Below are 18,716 nucleotides of genomic sequence, written 5' to 3' on the forward strand. Positions count from 1 at the left end.
TATGACGTGCCCTAAGACAATCTGAACACTTCGGGGTTAATAGGTCGGTTAGAGTCTCCCCCTATTACTGTATGACGTGCCCTAAGGCATCCTGAACACTTCGGGGTTAATAAGTCGGTTACAGTCTCCCCCTATTACTGTATGAAGTGCCCTAAGGCATCCTGTCCACTTCGGGGTTAATATGTCGGTTACAGTTTCCCCCTATTACTGTATGACGTGCCCTAAGGCATTCTGAACACTTCGGGGTTAATAAATCTGTTTCAGTCTCCCCCTAGTACTTTATGAATTGCCCTAAGGCATCTTGTCCACTTCGGGGTTAATAAGTCGGTTACAGTCTCCCCCTATTACTGTATGACTTGGCCTTAGACCTCCTGACCTCTTCGGGGTTAATTGGTCAGTTACAGTCTAACCCTATTTCTGTATGACGTGCCCTAAGGCATCCTTACCATCCCGGGGTTAATAATTCGGTTACAGTCTCCCCCTATTACAGTATGACTTGCCCTAATGCATCCTGTCCACTTCGGGGTTAATAAGTCGGTTACAGTCTCCCCCATTACTGTATGAAGTGCCCTAATGCATCTTGAACACTTCGGGGTTAATAAGTCGGTTACAGTCTCCCGCATATTACTGTATGACATGCCCTATGGCATCCTGTCCACTTCGGTGCTAATAAGTCGATGACAGTCTCCCCCTATTACTGTATGACGTTCCCTAATGCATCCTGAACACTTCGGGGTTAATAAGTCGGTTACAGTCTCCCCCTATTACTGTATGACGTTCCCTAAGGCATCCTGTCCACTTCGGAGTTAATAAGTCGGTTACAGTCTCCCCCAATTACTGTATGATGTGCCCGAAGGAATACTGAACACTTCGGGGTTAATAAGCCTTTTACAGTCTCCCCCTTTTTACTGTTTTACGTGCTCTCAGACATCCTGAACACTTCGGGGTTAATAAGTCGGTTACAGTCTCCCCCTTTTACTGGATGACATGCCCTAAGGCATCCTGACCACTTCGGGGTTAATAGGTCGTTTACAGTCTCCCCCTATTACTGTATGACGTGCCCTAAGACATCCTGAACACTTCGGTGTTAATAAGTCGTTTATAGTCTCCCCCTATTATTGTATGACGTGCCTTAAGTCATCCTGAACACTTCGGGGTTCATAATTCGGTTACAGTCTCCTCCTATCACTGTATGACGTGCCCTGAGGCATCCTGAACTCTTCGGGGTTCATAACTCGGTTAAAGTTTCCCCCTATTACTGTATGACGTGACCTAAGGCCTCCTGAACACTTCGGGGTTAATAAGTCGTTTACAGTCTCCCCCTGTTTCGGTATTACGTGCCCAAAGGCATCCTGAACACTTTGTGGTTAATAGGTCGGTTGCAGTCTCCCCCTGTTACTGTATGTTGTGCCTCCGGCATCCTGACCACTTCGGGGTTAATAGGTCGGTTACAGTCTCCCCCTATTACTGTATGACGTGCCCTAAGGCATCCTGACCACCCTGTGTTAATAAGTCGGTTACAGTCTACCCCTATTACTGTACGAAGTGCCCTAAGACATCCTGACCACTTCGGGGTTAATAGGTCGGTTACAGTCTCCACCTATTACTGTATAATGTGCCCAAAGACATCCTGAACACTTCGGATTTAATACGTCGTTTACAGTCTCCCCCCATTACTGTATGACGTGCCCTAAGGCATCCTGAACACTTCGGGGTTAATAAGTCGGTTACAGTCTCCCCCTATTACTGTATAATGGGCCCTACGGCATCCTGAACATTTCGGGGTTTAATAAGTCGGTTACAGTCTCCCCCCATTACTCTATGATGTGCCCTAAGGAATCCTGAACGCTTCGGGGTTAATATGTCTATTACAATCTGCCCCTATTACTGTATGACGTGCCCTAAGGCATCCTGAACACTTCGGGGTTAATAAGTCAGTTACAGTCTGCTCCTAACACTGTATGATGTGCCCTAGGGCATCCTGTCCACTTCCGGGTTAATAAGACGTTTACAGTCAACCCCTATTACTGTATGTCGTGCCCTAAGGCATCCTGAGCACTTCGGGGTTAATAGGTCAGTTACAATGTCCCCCTATTACTGTATGATGTGCCCTAAGGCATCCTGAACACTTTGGGTTTAATAAGTCTTTTACACTCTCCCCCTATTACTGTATGACGTGCTCTAAGACATCCTGAACACTTCGGGGTTAATACGTCGTTTACAGTTTCCCCTATTACTGTACGACGTGCCCTAAGACATCCTGAACTCTTCGGGGTTAATAGGTCAGTACAGTCTAACCCTATTTCTGTATGACGTGCCCTATAGCATCCTGACCATCCCGGGGTTAATAAGTCGGTTGCAGTCTCCCCCTATTACAGTATGACGTGCCCTAAGGCATCCTGAACAGTTCAGGGTTACTAAGTCGGTTAGAGTCTCCCCCTATTACTGTATGACGTGCCGTAAGGCATCCTGAACACTTCGGGGTAAATAAGTCGGTTACAGTCTCCCCCTTTAACTGTATAATGTGTCCTACGGCATCCTGAACACTTCGGGGTTAATGAGTCGGTTACAGTCTCCCGCCCCCCCATTACTTTATGACGTGCCCTAAGGCATCCTGAACACTTCGGGGTTAATAAGTCAGTTACAGTGTCCCCCTATTACTGTATGATGTGCCCTAAGGCATCCTGAACACTTTGCGTTTAATAAGTCGTTTACACTCTCCCCCTATTACTGTATGACGTGCTGCAAGACATCCTGAACACTTCGGGGTTAATATGTCGTATACAGTCTCCCCCTATTACTGTATGACGTGCCCTAAGACAATCGGAACACTTCGGGGTTAATAGGTCGGTTAGAGTCTCCCCCTATTACTGTATGACGTGCCCTAAGGCATCCTGAACACTTCGGGGTTAATAAGTCGGTTACAGTCTCCCCCTATTACTGTATGAAGTGCCCTAAGGCATCCTGTCCACTTCGGGGTTAATATGTCGGTTACAGTTTCCCCCTATTACTGTATGACGTGCCCTAAGGCATACTGAACACTTCGGGGTTAATAAATCTGTTTCAGTCTCCCCCTAGTACTTTATGAATTGCCCTAAGGCATCCTGTCCACTTCGGGGTTAATAAGTCGGTTACAGTCTCCCCTATTACTGTATGACTTGGCCTGAGACCTCCTGACCTCTTCGGGGTTAATTGGTCAGTTACAGTCTAACCCTATTTCTGTATGACGTGCCCTAAGGCATCCTTACCATCCCGGGGTTAATAATTCGGTTACAGTCTCCCCCTATTACAGTATGACTTGCCCTAATGCATCCTGTCCACTTCGGGGTTAATAAGTCGGTTACAGTCTCCCCTATTACTGTATGACGTGCCCTAAGGCATCCTGTCCACTTCGGGGCTAATAAGTCGGTTGCAGTCTCCCCCTATTACTGTATGAAGTGCCCTAAGGCATCCTGAACAGTTTAGGGTTAATAAGTCGGTTACAGTCTCCCCCGATTACTGTATGACGTGCCCGAAGACATCCTGAACTCTTCGTGGTTAATAAGTCGGTTACAGTCTCCCCCTGTTTCTGTATGACGTGCCCGAAGTCCTCCTGAACACTTTGGGGTTAATAAGTCGGTTACAGCCTGCCCCTATTACTGTATGACTTGCCCTAAGGTATCCTGGACACTTCGGAGTGAATAGTCGGTTACTGTCTCCCTCTTTTACTGTATGACGTGCTCTAAGACATGCTGACCACTTCGGGGTTAATAGGTCGGTTACAGTCTCCCCCTATTACTGTATAATGTGCCCCAAGGCATCCTGAACCCTTCGGGGTTAATAAGTCGGTTACAGTCTCCCCCTATTACTGTATGACTTGCCCTAAGGTATCCTGGACACTTCGGAGTGAAAAGTCGGTTACTGTCTCCCTCTTTTACTGTATGACGTGCTCTAAGACATGCTGACCACTTCGGGGTTAATAGGTCGGTTACAGTCTCCCCCTATTACTGTATAATGTGCCCTACGGCATCCTGAACACTTCGGGTTCAATAAGTCTTTTACAGTCTCCCCCTATTACTGTATGACGTGCTCTAAGTCATCCTGAACACTCCGGGGTTAATAAGTCGGTTACAGTCTCCCCCTATTACTGTATGATGTGCCCTAAGGCATCCTGAACACTTCGGGGTTAATAAGTCGGTTACAGTCTCCCCCTAGTACTGTATGATGTGCCCTAAGGCATCCTGACCACTTCGTGGTTAATCGGTCGGTTACATTCTCCCCCATTACTGTATGACGTGCCCTAAGACATCCTGACCACTTCGGGATTAATAAGTTCGTTACAGCCTCCCCCTATTACTGTATGATGTGCCCTACGGCATCCTGATCACTTCGCGGATAATCAATCGGTTACAGTCTCCCCCTATTACTGTATGACGTGCCCAAAGGCATCCTGAACACTTCGGAGTGAATAGGTCGGTTACAGTCTCCCCCTATTACTGTATAATGTGCCCTACGGCATCCTGAACACTTCGGAGTTAATAAGTCGGTCACAGTCTCCCCCAATTACTGCACGACGTGCCCTACGGCATCCTGTCCTCTTCGGGGTTAATAAGTCGGTTACTGTGTCCCCCTATTACTGCATGACGTGCCCTAAGGCATCCTGGACACTTCGGAGTGAAAAGTCGGTTACAGTCGCCCTCTATTACTGTATGACGTGCCCTACGGCATCCTGAACACTTCGGGGTTAATAAGTCAGTTACAGTCTCCCCCTATTACTGTATGACTTGCCCTAAGGCATCCGGGACACTTCGGCGTGAAAAGTCGGTTACAGTCACCCTCTATTACTGTATGACGTTCCCTATGGCATCCTGAACACTTCGGGGTTAATAGGTCGGTTACATTCTCCCGCTATTACTCTATGACGTGCCTAAGACATCCTGACCACTTCGGGTTTAATAGGTCGGTTACAGTCTCCCCCTATTAATGTATGACTTGCACAAAGGCATCCTGAACGCTTTGGGGTGAATAAGTCGGTTACAGTCTCCCTCTATTACTCTATGACGTGCCCTATGGCATCCTGTCCACTTCGGGGTTAATAGGTCTGTTACAGTCTCCCCCTATTACTGTATGACGTGCCCTAATGCATCCTGAACACTTCGGGGTTCATACGTCGGTTACAGTCTTACCCTATTACTGTATGACGTGCTCTATGGCATCCTGTCCACTTCGGGGTTAATAGGTCGGTTACAGTCTCCCCCTATTACTGTATGACGTGCCCTAAGGCATCCTGAACACTTCGGTGTTAATAGGTCGGTTAGAGTCTCCCCCTATTACTAGATGAAGTGCCCTAAGGCATCCTGAACACTTCGGTGTTAATAGGTCGGTTAGAGTCTCCCCCTATTACTGCATGACGTGCCCTAATGCATCCTGAACACTTCGGGGTTTATAAGTCAGTTACAGTCTCCCCCTATTACTGTATGAAGTGCCTAAGTCATCCTGTCCACTTCGGGGTTAATAAGTCGGTTACAGTCTACCCCTATTACTGTATGACGTGCCCTAAGGAATCCTGAACACTTCGGGGTTAATAAATCAGTTACAGTCTCCCCCTATTACTGTATGAAATGCCATAAGGCATCCTGTCCACTTCCGGGTTAATACGTCGGTTACAGTCTCCCCCTTTGACTGTATGAAGTGCCGTAAGGCATCCTGAACACTTCGGGGTTAATAAGTCGGTTACAGTGTCCCCCTATTACTGCATGACGTGCCCTAAGGCATCCGGAACACTTCGGGGTTAATAAGTCGGATACAGTCTCTGCCTATTACTGTATGACGTGCCATAAGACATCCTGACCACTTCGGGGTTAATAGGTCGGTTACAGTCTCCCCCTATTACTGTATGACGGGCCCTAAGGCATCCTGGACACTTCGGCGTGAAAAGTCGGTTACAGTCACCCTCTATTACTGTATGACGTGCCCTGTGGCATCCTGTCAACTTCGGGGTTAATAGGTCGGTTACAGACTCCCCCTATTACTGTATGACGTGCCCTAAGGAATCCTGAACATTTCGGTGTTAATAAGTCGGTGACAGTTTCCCCCTATTACTGTATGACGTTCCCTAAGGCATCCTGAACTCTTCGGGGTTAATAGATCGGTTACATTCTCCCCCTATTACTCTATGACATGCCTAAGACATCCTGACCACTTCAGGTTTAATAGGTCGGTTACAGACTCCACCTACTACTGTATGACGTGCCGTAAGGCAACCTGAACACTTCGGTGTTAATAACTCGGTTACAGTCTCCCCCTATTAATGTATGACGTGCCCAAAGGCATCCTGAACGCTTTGGGGTTAATAAGTCGGTTACAGTCTCCCTCTATTACTCTATGACGTGCCCTATGACATCCTCTCCACTTCGGTGTTAATAGGTCGGTTACAGTCTCCCCCTATTACTGTATGACGTGCCCTAAGGCATCCTGACCACTTCGTGGTAAATAGGTCAGTTAGAGTCTCCCCCGATTACTGTATGACGTGCCCTAAGGCATCCTTACCACCCCGGGGTTAATAAGTCAGTTAGAGTCTCCCCCTATGACTGTATGACGTTCCCTAATGCATCCTGAACACTTTGGGGTTAATAAGTCGGTTACAGTCTCCCCCTATTACTGTATGACGTGCTCTATGGCATCCTGTCCACTTCGGGGTTAACAGGTCGGTTACAGTCTCCAGCCATTACTGTATGACGTGCCTTAAGGCATCCTGAACTCTTCGGGGTTAATAAGTCTGTTACAATCTCCCCTATTCCTGCACGACCTGCACTAAGGCATCCTGTCCACTTCGGGGTTAATAAGTCGGTTACAGTCTCCCTCTATTACTGTATGACGTGCCCTATGGCATCGTGTCCACTTCAGGGTTAATAGGTCGGTTACAGACTACCCTATTACTGTCTGACGTGCCCTAAGGCATCCTGACCACGCCGGGATAAATAAGTCGGTTAGAGTCTCCCCCTATTACTGTATGACTTGCCCTAAGGCATCCTGACTACTTCGGGGTTAATATGTCGGTTACAGTCTCCCCCTATTACTGTATGACGTGCCCTAAGGCATCCTGAACACTTTGGTGTTAATAAGTCGGTTACAGTCTCCCACTATTACTGTAAGACCTGCCCTAAGGCATCCTGACCACTTCGGGGTTAATAGGTCGGTTACAGTCTCCCCCTATTAGTGTATGACGTTCCCTAAGGCATCCTGTCCACTTCGGGGTTAATAGGTCGGTTACAGTCTCCCCCTATTACTGTATGACGTGCCCTAAGACATCCTGACCACGTCGGTGTTCATACGTCGGTTTCATTCTCCCCCTATTACGCCATGACGTGACCTACGACATCCTGACCACTTCGGGGTAAATAGGTCGGTTACAGTCTCCCACTATTACTGTATGACGTGCCCTAGGGCATCCTGAACACTTCGGGGTTAATAGGCCGGTTACGGTCTGCCCCAATTACTGTATGACGTGCTCTAAGACATCCTGACCACTTCGGGGTAAATAGGTCGGTTACAGTCTCCCCCTATTACTGTATGACGTGCCCTAAGGCATCCTGACCACTTCGGGGTTAATAGGTCGGTTACCGTCGCCCCTTATTAGTGTATGACGTGCCCTAAGGCATCCTGACCACTTCGGGGTAAATAGGTCGGTTTCATTCTCCCCCTATTACGCCATGACGTGACCTAAGACATCCTGACCACTTCGGGGTAAATAGGTCGGTTACAGTCTCCCCCTATTACTGTATGACGTGCTCTAAGACGTCCTGACCACTTCGGGGTAAATAGGTCGGTTACAGTCTCCCCCTATTAGTGTATGACGTGCCCTAAGGCATCCTGACCACTTCGGGGTAAATAGGTCGGTTACAGTCTCCCCCTATTACTGTATGACGTGCCCCAAGGCATCCTGAACACTTCGGTGTTAATAAGTCGGTGACAGTCTCCCCCTATTACTGTATGACGTGCCCTGTGGCATCCTGAACACTTCGGGCTTAATAAGTCGGTTTCATTCTCCCCCTATTACTCCATGACGTGACCTAAGACATCCTGACCACTTCGGGGTAAATAGGTCGGTTACAGTCTCCCCCATTACAATATGACGTGCCCTAGGGCATCCTGAACACTTTGGGGTTAATAAGTCGGTTACAGACTGCCCCAATTACTGTATGATGTGCCCTAAGGCATCCTGAACACTTCGGGGTTGATAAGTCGTTTACAGTCTCCCCCTATTACTGTATGACGTGCCCTAAGGCATCCTGAACGCTTTGGGGTTAATAAGTCGGTTACAGTCTCCCTCTATTTCTGTATGACGTGCCCTATGGCATCCTGTCCACTTCGGGTTAATAGTTCGGTTACAGTCTCCCCCTATTACTGCATGACGTGCCGTAAAGCATCCTTACCACCCCGGGGTTAATAAATCGGTTAGAGTCTCCCCCTATTACTGTATGACGTGCTCTAAGACATCCTGACCACTTCGGGGTTAATAGGTCGTTTACAGTCTCCCCCTATTACTGTATGACGTGCCCTAAGGCATCCTGAACACTTCGGGGTAAACAGGTCGGTTACAGTCTCCCCCTATTACTGTATGACGAGGCCTAAGGCATCCTGACCACTTTGTGGTTAATAGGTCGGCTACAGTCTCCCCCTATTACTGCATGAAGTGCCCTAAGGCATCCTGTCCACTTCGGGGCTCATAAGTCGGTTACAGTCTCCCACTATTACTGTATGAAGTTCCCTAAGGCATCCTGAACACTTCGGGGTAAATACGTCGGTTACAGTCTCCCCTTATTACTTTATGACGTGCCCTAAGGCATCCTGAACACTTCGGGGTTAATACGTCGGTTACAGTCTCCCCCTATTACTGTATGACGTGCCCTAAGGCATCCTGATCACCCCGGGGTTAAGAAGTCGTTTTGAGTCTCCCCCTATTACTGTATGACGTGCTCTATGACATCCTTACCACTTCGGGGTTGATAGTTCGGTTACAGTCCGCCGCTATTCATGTACGACGTGCCCTAAGACATCCTGAACACTTCGGGGTTAATAAGTCGTTTACAGTCTCCCCCTATTACTGTATGACGTACAATAATGCATCCTGGCCACTTCCGGGTTAATAGGTCGGTTACAGTCTCCCCCTATTATTATATGACGTGCCGTAAGGAATCCTGACCACTTCGTGGTTAATAGGTCGGTTACAGTCTCCCCCTATTACTGTATGATGGGCCCTAAGGCATCCTGGACACTTCGGCGTGAAAAGTCGGTTACAGTCACCCTCTATTACTGTATGACGTGCCCTGTGGCATCCTGTCAACTTCGGGGTTAATAGGTCGGTTACAGACTCCCCCTATTACTGTATGACGTGCCCTAAGGAATCCTGAACATTTCGGTGTTAATAAGTCGGTGACAGTTTCCCCCTATTACTGTATGACGTTCCCTAAGGCATCCTGAACTCTTCGGGGTTAACAGGTCGGTTACATTCTCCCCCTATTACTCTATGACATGCCTAAGACATCCTGACCACTTCGGGTTTAATAGGTCGGTTACAGACTCCCCCTATTACTGTATGACGTTCCGAAAGGCATCCTGAACACTTCGGTGTTAATAACTCGGTTACAGACTCCCCGTATTAATGTATGACGTGCCCAAAGGCATCCTGAACGCGTTGGGGTTAATAAGTCGGTTACAGTCTCCCTCTATTACTCTATGACGTGCCCTATGGCATCCTGTCCACTTCGGTGTTAATAGGTCGGTTACAGTCTCCCCCTATTACTGTATGACGTGCCCGAAGGCATCCTTACCACCCCGGGGTTAATAAGTCAGTTAGAGTCTCCCCCTATTACTGTATGACGTGCCCGAAGACATCCTGACCACTTCGGGGTAAATAGGTCGGTTACAGTCTCCCCCTATTACTGTATGACGTGCCCTAAGGCATCCTGACCACATCGGGGTTAATAGGTCAGTTACCGTCTCCACCTGTTATTTTATGACGTGCCCAAAGGCATCCTGACCACTTCGTGGCTAATAGGTCGGTTTCAGTCTCCCCCTATTACTGTATGACGTACCCTAAGGCATCCTGCACACTTCGGTGTTAATAAGTCGGTTACAGTCTCCCCCTATTGCGGTATGACGTGCGCTAAGGCGTCCTGAACACTTTTAGATTAATAGGTCGGTTACAGTCACCCCCTATTACTATATGACGTGCCCTAAGGCATCCTGAACGCGTTGGGGTTAATAAGGCGGTTACAGTCTCCCCCTATTACTCTATGACGTGCTCTAAGACATCCTGAACACTTCGGGGTGCATAAGTCGGTTACAGACTCCCCCATTACTGTATAATGTGCCCTAAGGCATCCTGAACACTTCGGGGTTAATAGGTCGGTTACAGTCTCCCCCCTATTACTGTATGACGTGCCCTAAGGCATCCGGAACACTTCGGGGTTAATAAGTCGGATACAGTCTCCCCCTATTACTGTATGACGTGCCATAAGACATCCTGACCTCTTCGGGGTTAATAGGTCGGTTACAGTCTCCCCCTATTACTGTATGACGGGCCCTAAGGCATCCTGGACACGTCGGCGTGAAAAGTCGGTTACAATCACCCTCTATTACTGTATGACGTGCCCTGTGGCATCCTGTCAACTTCGGGGTTAATAGGTCGGTTACAGTCTCCCCGCATTACTGTATGACGTGCCCTAAGGCATCCGGAACACTTCGGGGTTAATAAATCTGTTACAGTCTCCCCCTATTACTGTATGACTTGCCCTAAGGCATCCTGAACACTTCGGGGTTATTAAGTCTGTTACAGTCTGCCCCTATTACTGTATGACGTGCCCTAAGGCATACTGAACGCTTTGGTGTGTATAAGTCGGTTACAGTCTCCACCTATTACTGTATGATGTGCCCTAAGTCATTATTTCCACTTCGAGGTTAATACGCCGGTTTAAGTCTCCCTCATTAGTGTATGACTTGCCCGAAGGCATCATTTCCACTTCGAGGTTAATAGGCCGTTTACAGTCTCCCCCCATTACTTTATGACGTGCCCTAAGGCATTCTGAACACTTCGGGGTTAATACGTCAGTTACAGACTCCCCCTATTACTGTATGACGTGCCCTAAAGCATCCTGTCCACTTCGGGGTTAATAAGTCGTTTCCAGTCTACCTCTATTACTGTATGACGTGCCCTAAGGCTTCCTGAACACATCGGGGTTAATACGTCACTTACAGTCTCCCCCTATTACTGTATGATGTACCCGAAGGCATTCTGAATACTTCGGGATTAATAAGTCGGTTACAGTCTCCCCCTATTACTGTATGACGTGCTCTATGACATCCTGAACACTTCGGTGTGCATAGGTCGGTTACAGACTCCCCCTATTACTGTATAATGTGCCCTAAGGCATCCTGAACACTTCGGTGTTAATAAGTCGGTTACAGTGTCTCCCTATTACTGCATGACGTGCCCTAAGTCATCCTGTCCACTTCGGGGTTAATAAGTCGGATACAGTCTCCCCCTATTACTGTATGACGTGCCATAAGACATCCTGACCTCTTCGGGGTTAATAGGTCGTTTACAGTCTCCCCCTATTACTGTATGACGGGCCCTAAGGCATCCTGGACACGTCGGCGTGAAAAGTCGGTTACAATCACCCTCTATTACTGTATGACGTGCCCTGTGGCATCCTGTCAACTTCGGAGTTAATAGGTCGGTTACAGACTCCCCCTATTACTGTATGACGTGCCCTAAGGAATCCTGAACATTTCGGTGTTAATAAGTCGGTGACAGTTTCCCTCCATTACTGTTTGACGTTCCCTAAGACATCCTGAACTCTTCGGGGTTAACAGGTCGGTTACATTCTCCCCCTATTACTCTATGACATGCCTAAGACATCCTGACCACTTCGGGTTTAATTGGTCGGTTACAGACTCCCCCTATCACTGTATGACGTGCCGTAAGGCATCCTGAGCACTTCGTTGTAGATTACTCGGTTACAGACTCCCCCTATTAATGTATGACTTGCCCAAAGGCATCCTGAACGCTTTGGGGTTAATAAGTCGGTTACAGTCTCCCTCTATTACTCTATGACGTGCCCTATGGCATCCTGTCCACTTCGGTGTTAATAGGTCGGTTACAGTATCCCGCTATTACTGTATGACGTGCCCTAAGGCATCCTTACCACCCCGGGGTTAATAAGTCAGTTACAGTCTCCACCTGTTAATGTATGACGTGCCCAAAGGCATCCTGACCACTTCGTGATTAATAGGTCGGTTACAGTCTCCCCCTATTACTGTATGACGTGCCCAAAGGCATCCTGCACACTTCGGTGTTAATAAGTCGGTTACAGTCTCCCCCTATTGCGGTATGACGTGCGCTGAGGCATCCTGAACACTTTTAGATTAATAGGTCGGTTACAGTCTCCCCCTATTAATATATGACGTGCCCTAAGGCATCCTGAATACTTCGGTGTTAATAAGTCGGTTACAGTCTCCCGCTATTACTGTATGACGTGCCCTAAGGCATCCTGAACACTTCGGGATTAATAAGTCTGTTACAGTCTCCCCCTATTACTTTATGACGTGCCCTAAGGCATCCTGTCCCCTTTGGGGTTAATACATCTGTTCCAGTCTACCCCTATTACTGTATGACGTGCCCTAAGGCATCCTGAACACATCGGGGTTAATACGTCAGTTACAGTCTCCCCCTATTACTGTATGATGTGCCCGAAGGCATCCTGAACTCTTCGGGATTAATAAGTTGGTTACGGTCTCCCCCTATTACTGTATGACGTGCTCTAAGACATCCTGAACACTTCGTGGTGCTAAGTCAGTTACAGACTCCCCCATTACTGTATAATGTGCCCTAAGGCATCCTAAACACTTCGGGGTTAATAGGTCGGTTAAAGTCTGCCCCTATTACTGTGTGACGTGCCCTAAGGCATCCTGAACGCTTTGGCGTGTATAAGCCGGTTACAGTCTCCACCTATTACTGTATGATGTGCCCTAAGTCATTATTTCCACTTCGAGGTTAATACGCCGGTTTAAGTCTCCCTCATTAGTGTATGACTTGCCCGAAGGCATCATTTCCACTTCGAGGTTAAAATGCCGTTTACAGTCTCCCCCCATTACTTTATGACGTGCCCCAAAGGCATCCTGAACACGACGGGGTTAATAAGTCAGTTACAGACTCCCCCGATTACTGTATAATGTGCCCTACGGCATCCTGAACACTTCGGGGTCAATAAGTCGGTTAGAGTCTCCCCCTATTACTGTATGACGTGGCCTATGGCATCCTGAATACTTCGGGGTGCATAAGTCGGTTACAGACTCCCCCTATTACTGTATAATGTGCCTTAAGGCATCCTGAACACTTCGGGGTTAATATGTCGGTTACAGTCTCCCCCATTTCTGTATGACGTTCCCTAAGACATCCTGACCACTTCGGGGTTGATAAGTCAGTTAACGTCTGCCCCTATTACTGTATGATGTGCCCTAAGGCATCCTGAACACTTCGGGGTTAATAACTCGGTTACAGTCTCCCCCTATTACTGTATGACGAGCCCTCAGGCATCCTGTCCACTTCGGGGTTAATAAGTCGGTTACAGTCTCCCCCTATTACTGTATGACGTGCCCTAAGGCATCCTGAACACTCCGGGTTTAAAAAGTCAGTTACAGTCTCCCCCTATTACTGTATGACGTGCCCTAAGACATCCTCAACACGTCGGGTATTATAGGTCGGTTACAGTCTCCCCCTATTCCTCTATGACGTGCCCTAAGGCATCCTGACCACTTCGGGGTTAATAGGTTGGTTACAGTCTCCCCCTATTACTGTATGACGTACCCTAAGGCATCCTGAACTCTTTGGTGTGAATAAGTCGGTTACAGTCTCCCCCTATTACTGTATGATGCGCCCTACGTCATCCTGAACACTTCGGGGTTAATAAGTCAGTTACAGTCTCCCCCTATTACTGTATGACGTGCTCTAAGACATCCCGACCACTTCGGGGTTAATAAGTCTGTTACAGTCTCCCCCTATTACTGTATGACGTGCCCAAAGGCATCCTGAACACTTCGGTGTTAATAAGTCAGTTAAAGTCTGCCCCTATCACTGTGTGATGTGCCCTAAGACATCCTGTCCACTTCGGGGTTAATAGGTCGGATACAGTCTCCCCCTATTACTGTATGACGTGCCCTAAGGCATACAGAACACTACGGGGTTAATAAGTCAGTTACAACCTCCCCCTCTTACTGTATGATGTGCCCGAAGGCATCCTGAACAGTTCAGGGTTAATAAGTCTGTTACAGTCTCCCCCCATTACTGTATGAAGTCCTCTAAGACATCCAGAACACTTCGGGGTTAATAAGTCGGTTACAGTCTCCACCTATTACTGTATGATGTGCCCTAAGTCATTATTTCCACTTCGAGGTTAATACGCCGGTTTAAGTCTCCCTCATTAGTGTATGACTTGCCCGAAGGCATCATTTCCACTTCGAGGTTAATAGGCCGTTTACAGTCTCCCCCCATTACTTTATGACGTGCCCTAAGGCATCCTGAACACTTCGGGGTTAATAAGTCAGTTACAGACTCCCCCGATTACTGTATAATGTGCCCTACGGCATCCTGAACACTTCGGGGTCAATAAGTCGGTTAGAGTCTCCCCCTATTACTGTATGACGTGGCCTATGGCATCCTGAACACTTCGGGGTGCATAAGTCGGTTACAGACTCCCCCTATTACTGTATAATGTGCCTTAAGGCATCCTGAATACTTCGGGGTTAATATGTCGGTTACAGTCTCCCCCTATTACTGTATGACGTTCCCTAAGACATCCTGACCACTTCGGGGTTGATAAGTCAGTTAACGTCTGCCCCTATTACTGTATGATGTGCCCTAAGGCATCCTGTCCACTTCGGGGTTAATAAGTCGGTTACAGTCTCCCCCTATTACTGTATGACGTCCGCTAAGGCATCCTGAACACTCCGGGTTTAAAAAGTCAGTTACAGTCTCCCCCTATTACTGTATGACGTGCCCTAAGACATCCTCAACACGTCGGGTATTATAGGTCGGTTACAGTCTCCCCCTATTCCTCTATGACGTGCTCTAAGACATCCTGACCACTTCGGGGATAATAGGTCGGTTAGAGTATCCCCCGATTACTGTACGAAGTGCCCTAAGGCATCCTGACCACTTCGGGGTTAATAGGTCTGTTACAGTCTCCCCCTATTACTGTATGACGTAGCCTAAGGCATCCTGAACACTTTGGTGTGAATAAGTCGGTTACAGTCTCCCCCTATTACTGTATGATGAGCCGTAAGTCATCCTGAATACTTCGGGGTTAATAAGTCAGTTACAGTCTCCCCCTATTACTGTATGACGTGCTCTAAGACATCCCGACCACTTCGGGGTTAATAAGTCTGTTACAGTCTCCCCCTATTACTGTATGACGTGCCCGAAGGCATCCTGAACACTTCGGTGTTAATAAGTCAGTTAAAGTCTGCCCCTATCACTGTGTGATGTGCCCTAAGACATCCTGTCCACTTCGGGGTTAATAGGTCGGATACAGTCTCCCCCTATTACTGTATGACGTACCCTAAGGCATCCTGAACTCTTTGGTGTGAATAAGTCGGTTACAGTCTCCCCCTATTACTGTATGATGAGCCGTAAGTCATCCTGAATACTTCGGGGTTAATAAGTCAGTTACAGTCTCCCACTATTACTGTATGACGTGCTCTAAGACATCCCGACCACTTCGGGGTTAATAAGTCTGTTACAGTCTCCCCCTATTACTGTATGACGTGCCCGAAGGCATCCTGAACACTTCGGTGTTAATAAGTCAGTTAAAGTCTGCCCCTATCACTGTGTGATGTGCCCTAAGACATCCTGTCCACTTCGGGGTTAATAGGTCGGATACAGTCTCCCCCTATTACTGTATGACGTGCCCTAAGGCATACAGAACACTACGGGGTTAATAAGTCAGTTACAACCTCCCCCTATTACTGTATGATGTGCCCGAAGGCATCCTGAACAGTTCAGGGTTAATAAGTCGTTTACAGTCTCCCTCCATTACTGTATGACGTGCTCTAAGACATCCAGAACACTTCGGGGTTAATAAGTCGGTTACAGTCTCCACCTATTACGGCATGAAGTGCCCTAAGGCATCCTGTCCACTTCGGGGCTCATAAGTCGGTTACAGTCTCCCACTATTACTGTATGAAGTTCCCTAAGGCATCCTGAACACTTCGGGGTTAATAAGTCGGTTACAGTCTCCCCCTATTACTGTATGACGTGCCCTAAGGCATCCTGATCACCCCGGGGTTAAGAAGTCGTTTTGAGTCTCCCCCTATTACTGTATGACGTGCTCTATGACATCCTTACCACTTCGGGGTTGATAGTTCGGTTACAGTCCGCCGCTATTCATGTACGACGTGCCCTAAGACATCCTAAACACTTCGGGGTTAATAAGTCGGTTACAGTCTCCCCCTATTACTGTATGACGTACAATAATGCATCCTGTCCACTTCCGGGTTAATAGGTCGGTTACAGTCTCCCCCTATTATTATATGACGTGCCGTAAGGAATCCTGACCACTTCGTGGTTAATAGGTCGGTTACAGTCTCCCCCTATTACTGTATGACGGGCCCTAAGGCATCCTGGACACTTCGGCGTGAAAAGTCGGTTACAGTCACCCTCTATTACTGTATGACGTGCCCTGTGGCATCCTGTCAACTTCGGGGTTAATAGGTCGGTTACAGACTCCCCCTATTACTGTATGACGTGCCCTAAGGAATCCTGAACATTTCGGTGTTAATAAGTCGGTGACAGTTTCCCCCTATTACTGTATGACGTTCCCCAAGGCATCCTGAACTCTTCGGGGTTAACAGGTCGGTTACATTCTCCCCCTATTACTCTATGACATGCCTAAGACATCCTGACCACTTCGGGTTTAATAGGTCGGTTACAGACTCCCCCTATTACTGTATGACGCTCCGAAAGGCATCCTGAACACTTCGGTGTTAATAACTCGGTTACAGACTCCCCGTATTAATGTATGACTTGCCCAAAGGCATCCTGAACGCGTTGGGGTTAATAAGTCGGTTACAGTCTCCCTCTATTACTCTATGACGTGCCCTATGGCATCCTGTCCACTTCGGTGTTAATAGGTCGGTTACAGTCTCCCCCTATTACTGTATGACGTGCCCGAAGGCATCCTTACCACCCCGGGGTTAATAGGTCAGTTAGAGTCTCCCCCTATTACTGTATGACGTGCCCTAAGACATCCTGACCACTTCGGGGCAAATAGGTCGGTTACAGTCTCCCCCTATTACTGTATGACGTGCCCTAAGGCATCCTGACCACTTCGGGGTTAATAGGTCAGTTACCGTCTCCACCTGTTATTTTATGACGTGCCCAAAGGCATCCTGACCACTTCGTGGTTAATAGGCCGGTTTCAGTCTCCCCCTATTACTGTATGACGTACCCTAAGGCATCCTGCACACTTCGGTGTTAATAAGTCGGTTACAGTCTCCCCCTATTGCGGTATGACGTGCGCTAAGGCGTCCTGAACACTTTTAGATTAATAGGTCGGTTACAGTCACCCCCTATTACTATATGACGTGCCCTAAGGCATCCTGAACGCGTTGGGGTTAATAAGGCGGTTACAGTCTCCCCCTATTACTCTATGACGTGCTCTAAGACATCCTGAACACTTCGGGGTGCATAAGTCGGTTACAGACTCCCCCATTACTGTATAATGTGCCCTAAGGCATCCTGAACACTTCGGGGTTAATAGGTCGGTTACAGTCTCCCCGCATTACTGTATGACGTGCCCTAAGGCATCCGGAACACTTCGGGGTTAATAGGTCTGTTACAGTCTCCCCCTATTACTGTATGACGTGCCATAAGACATCCTGACCTCTTCGGGGTTAATAGGTCGGTTACAATCACCCTCTATTACTGTATGACGTGCCCTGTGGCATCCTGTCAACTTCAGGGTTAATAGGTCGGTTACAGACGCCCTCTATTACTGTATGACGTGCCCTAAGGAATCCTGAACATTTCGGTGTTAATAAGTCGGTGACAGTTTCCCCCTATTACTGTTTGACGTTCCCTAAGACATCCTGAACTCTTCGGGGTTAACAGGTCGGTTACATTCTTCCCCTATTACTCTATGACATGCCTAAGACATCCTGACCACTTCGGGTTTAATAGGTCGGTTACAGACTCCCCCTATCACTGTATGATGTGCCGTAAGGCATCCTGAGCACTTCGTTGTAGATTACTCGGTTACAGACTCCCCCTATTAATGTATGACTTGCCCAAAGGCATCCTGAACGCGTTGGGGTTAATAAGTCGGTTACAGTCTCCCTCTATTACTCTATGACGTGCCCTATGGCATCCTGTCCACTTCGGTGTTAATAGGTCGGTTACAGTCTCCCCCTATTACTGTATGACGTGCCCGAAGGCATCCTTACCACCCCGGGGTTAATAAGTCAGTTACAGTCTCCACCTGTTATTGTATGACGTGCCCAAAGGCATCCTGACCACTTCGTGGTTAATAGGTCGGTTACAGTCTCCCCCTATTACTGTATGACGTGCCCAAAGGCATCCTGCACACTTCGGTGTTAATAAGTCGGTTACAGTCTCCCCCTCTTGCGGTATGACGTGCGCTAAGGCATCCTGAATACTTCGGTGTTAATAAGTCGGTTAC

The sequence above is a fragment of the Hemiscyllium ocellatum genome, chromosome 20 (genome assembly GCF_020745735.1).
Source record: "Hemiscyllium ocellatum isolate sHemOce1 chromosome 20, sHemOce1.pat.X.cur, whole genome shotgun sequence".
Classification (NCBI taxonomy): domain Eukaryota; kingdom Metazoa; phylum Chordata; class Chondrichthyes; order Orectolobiformes; family Hemiscylliidae; genus Hemiscyllium; species Hemiscyllium ocellatum.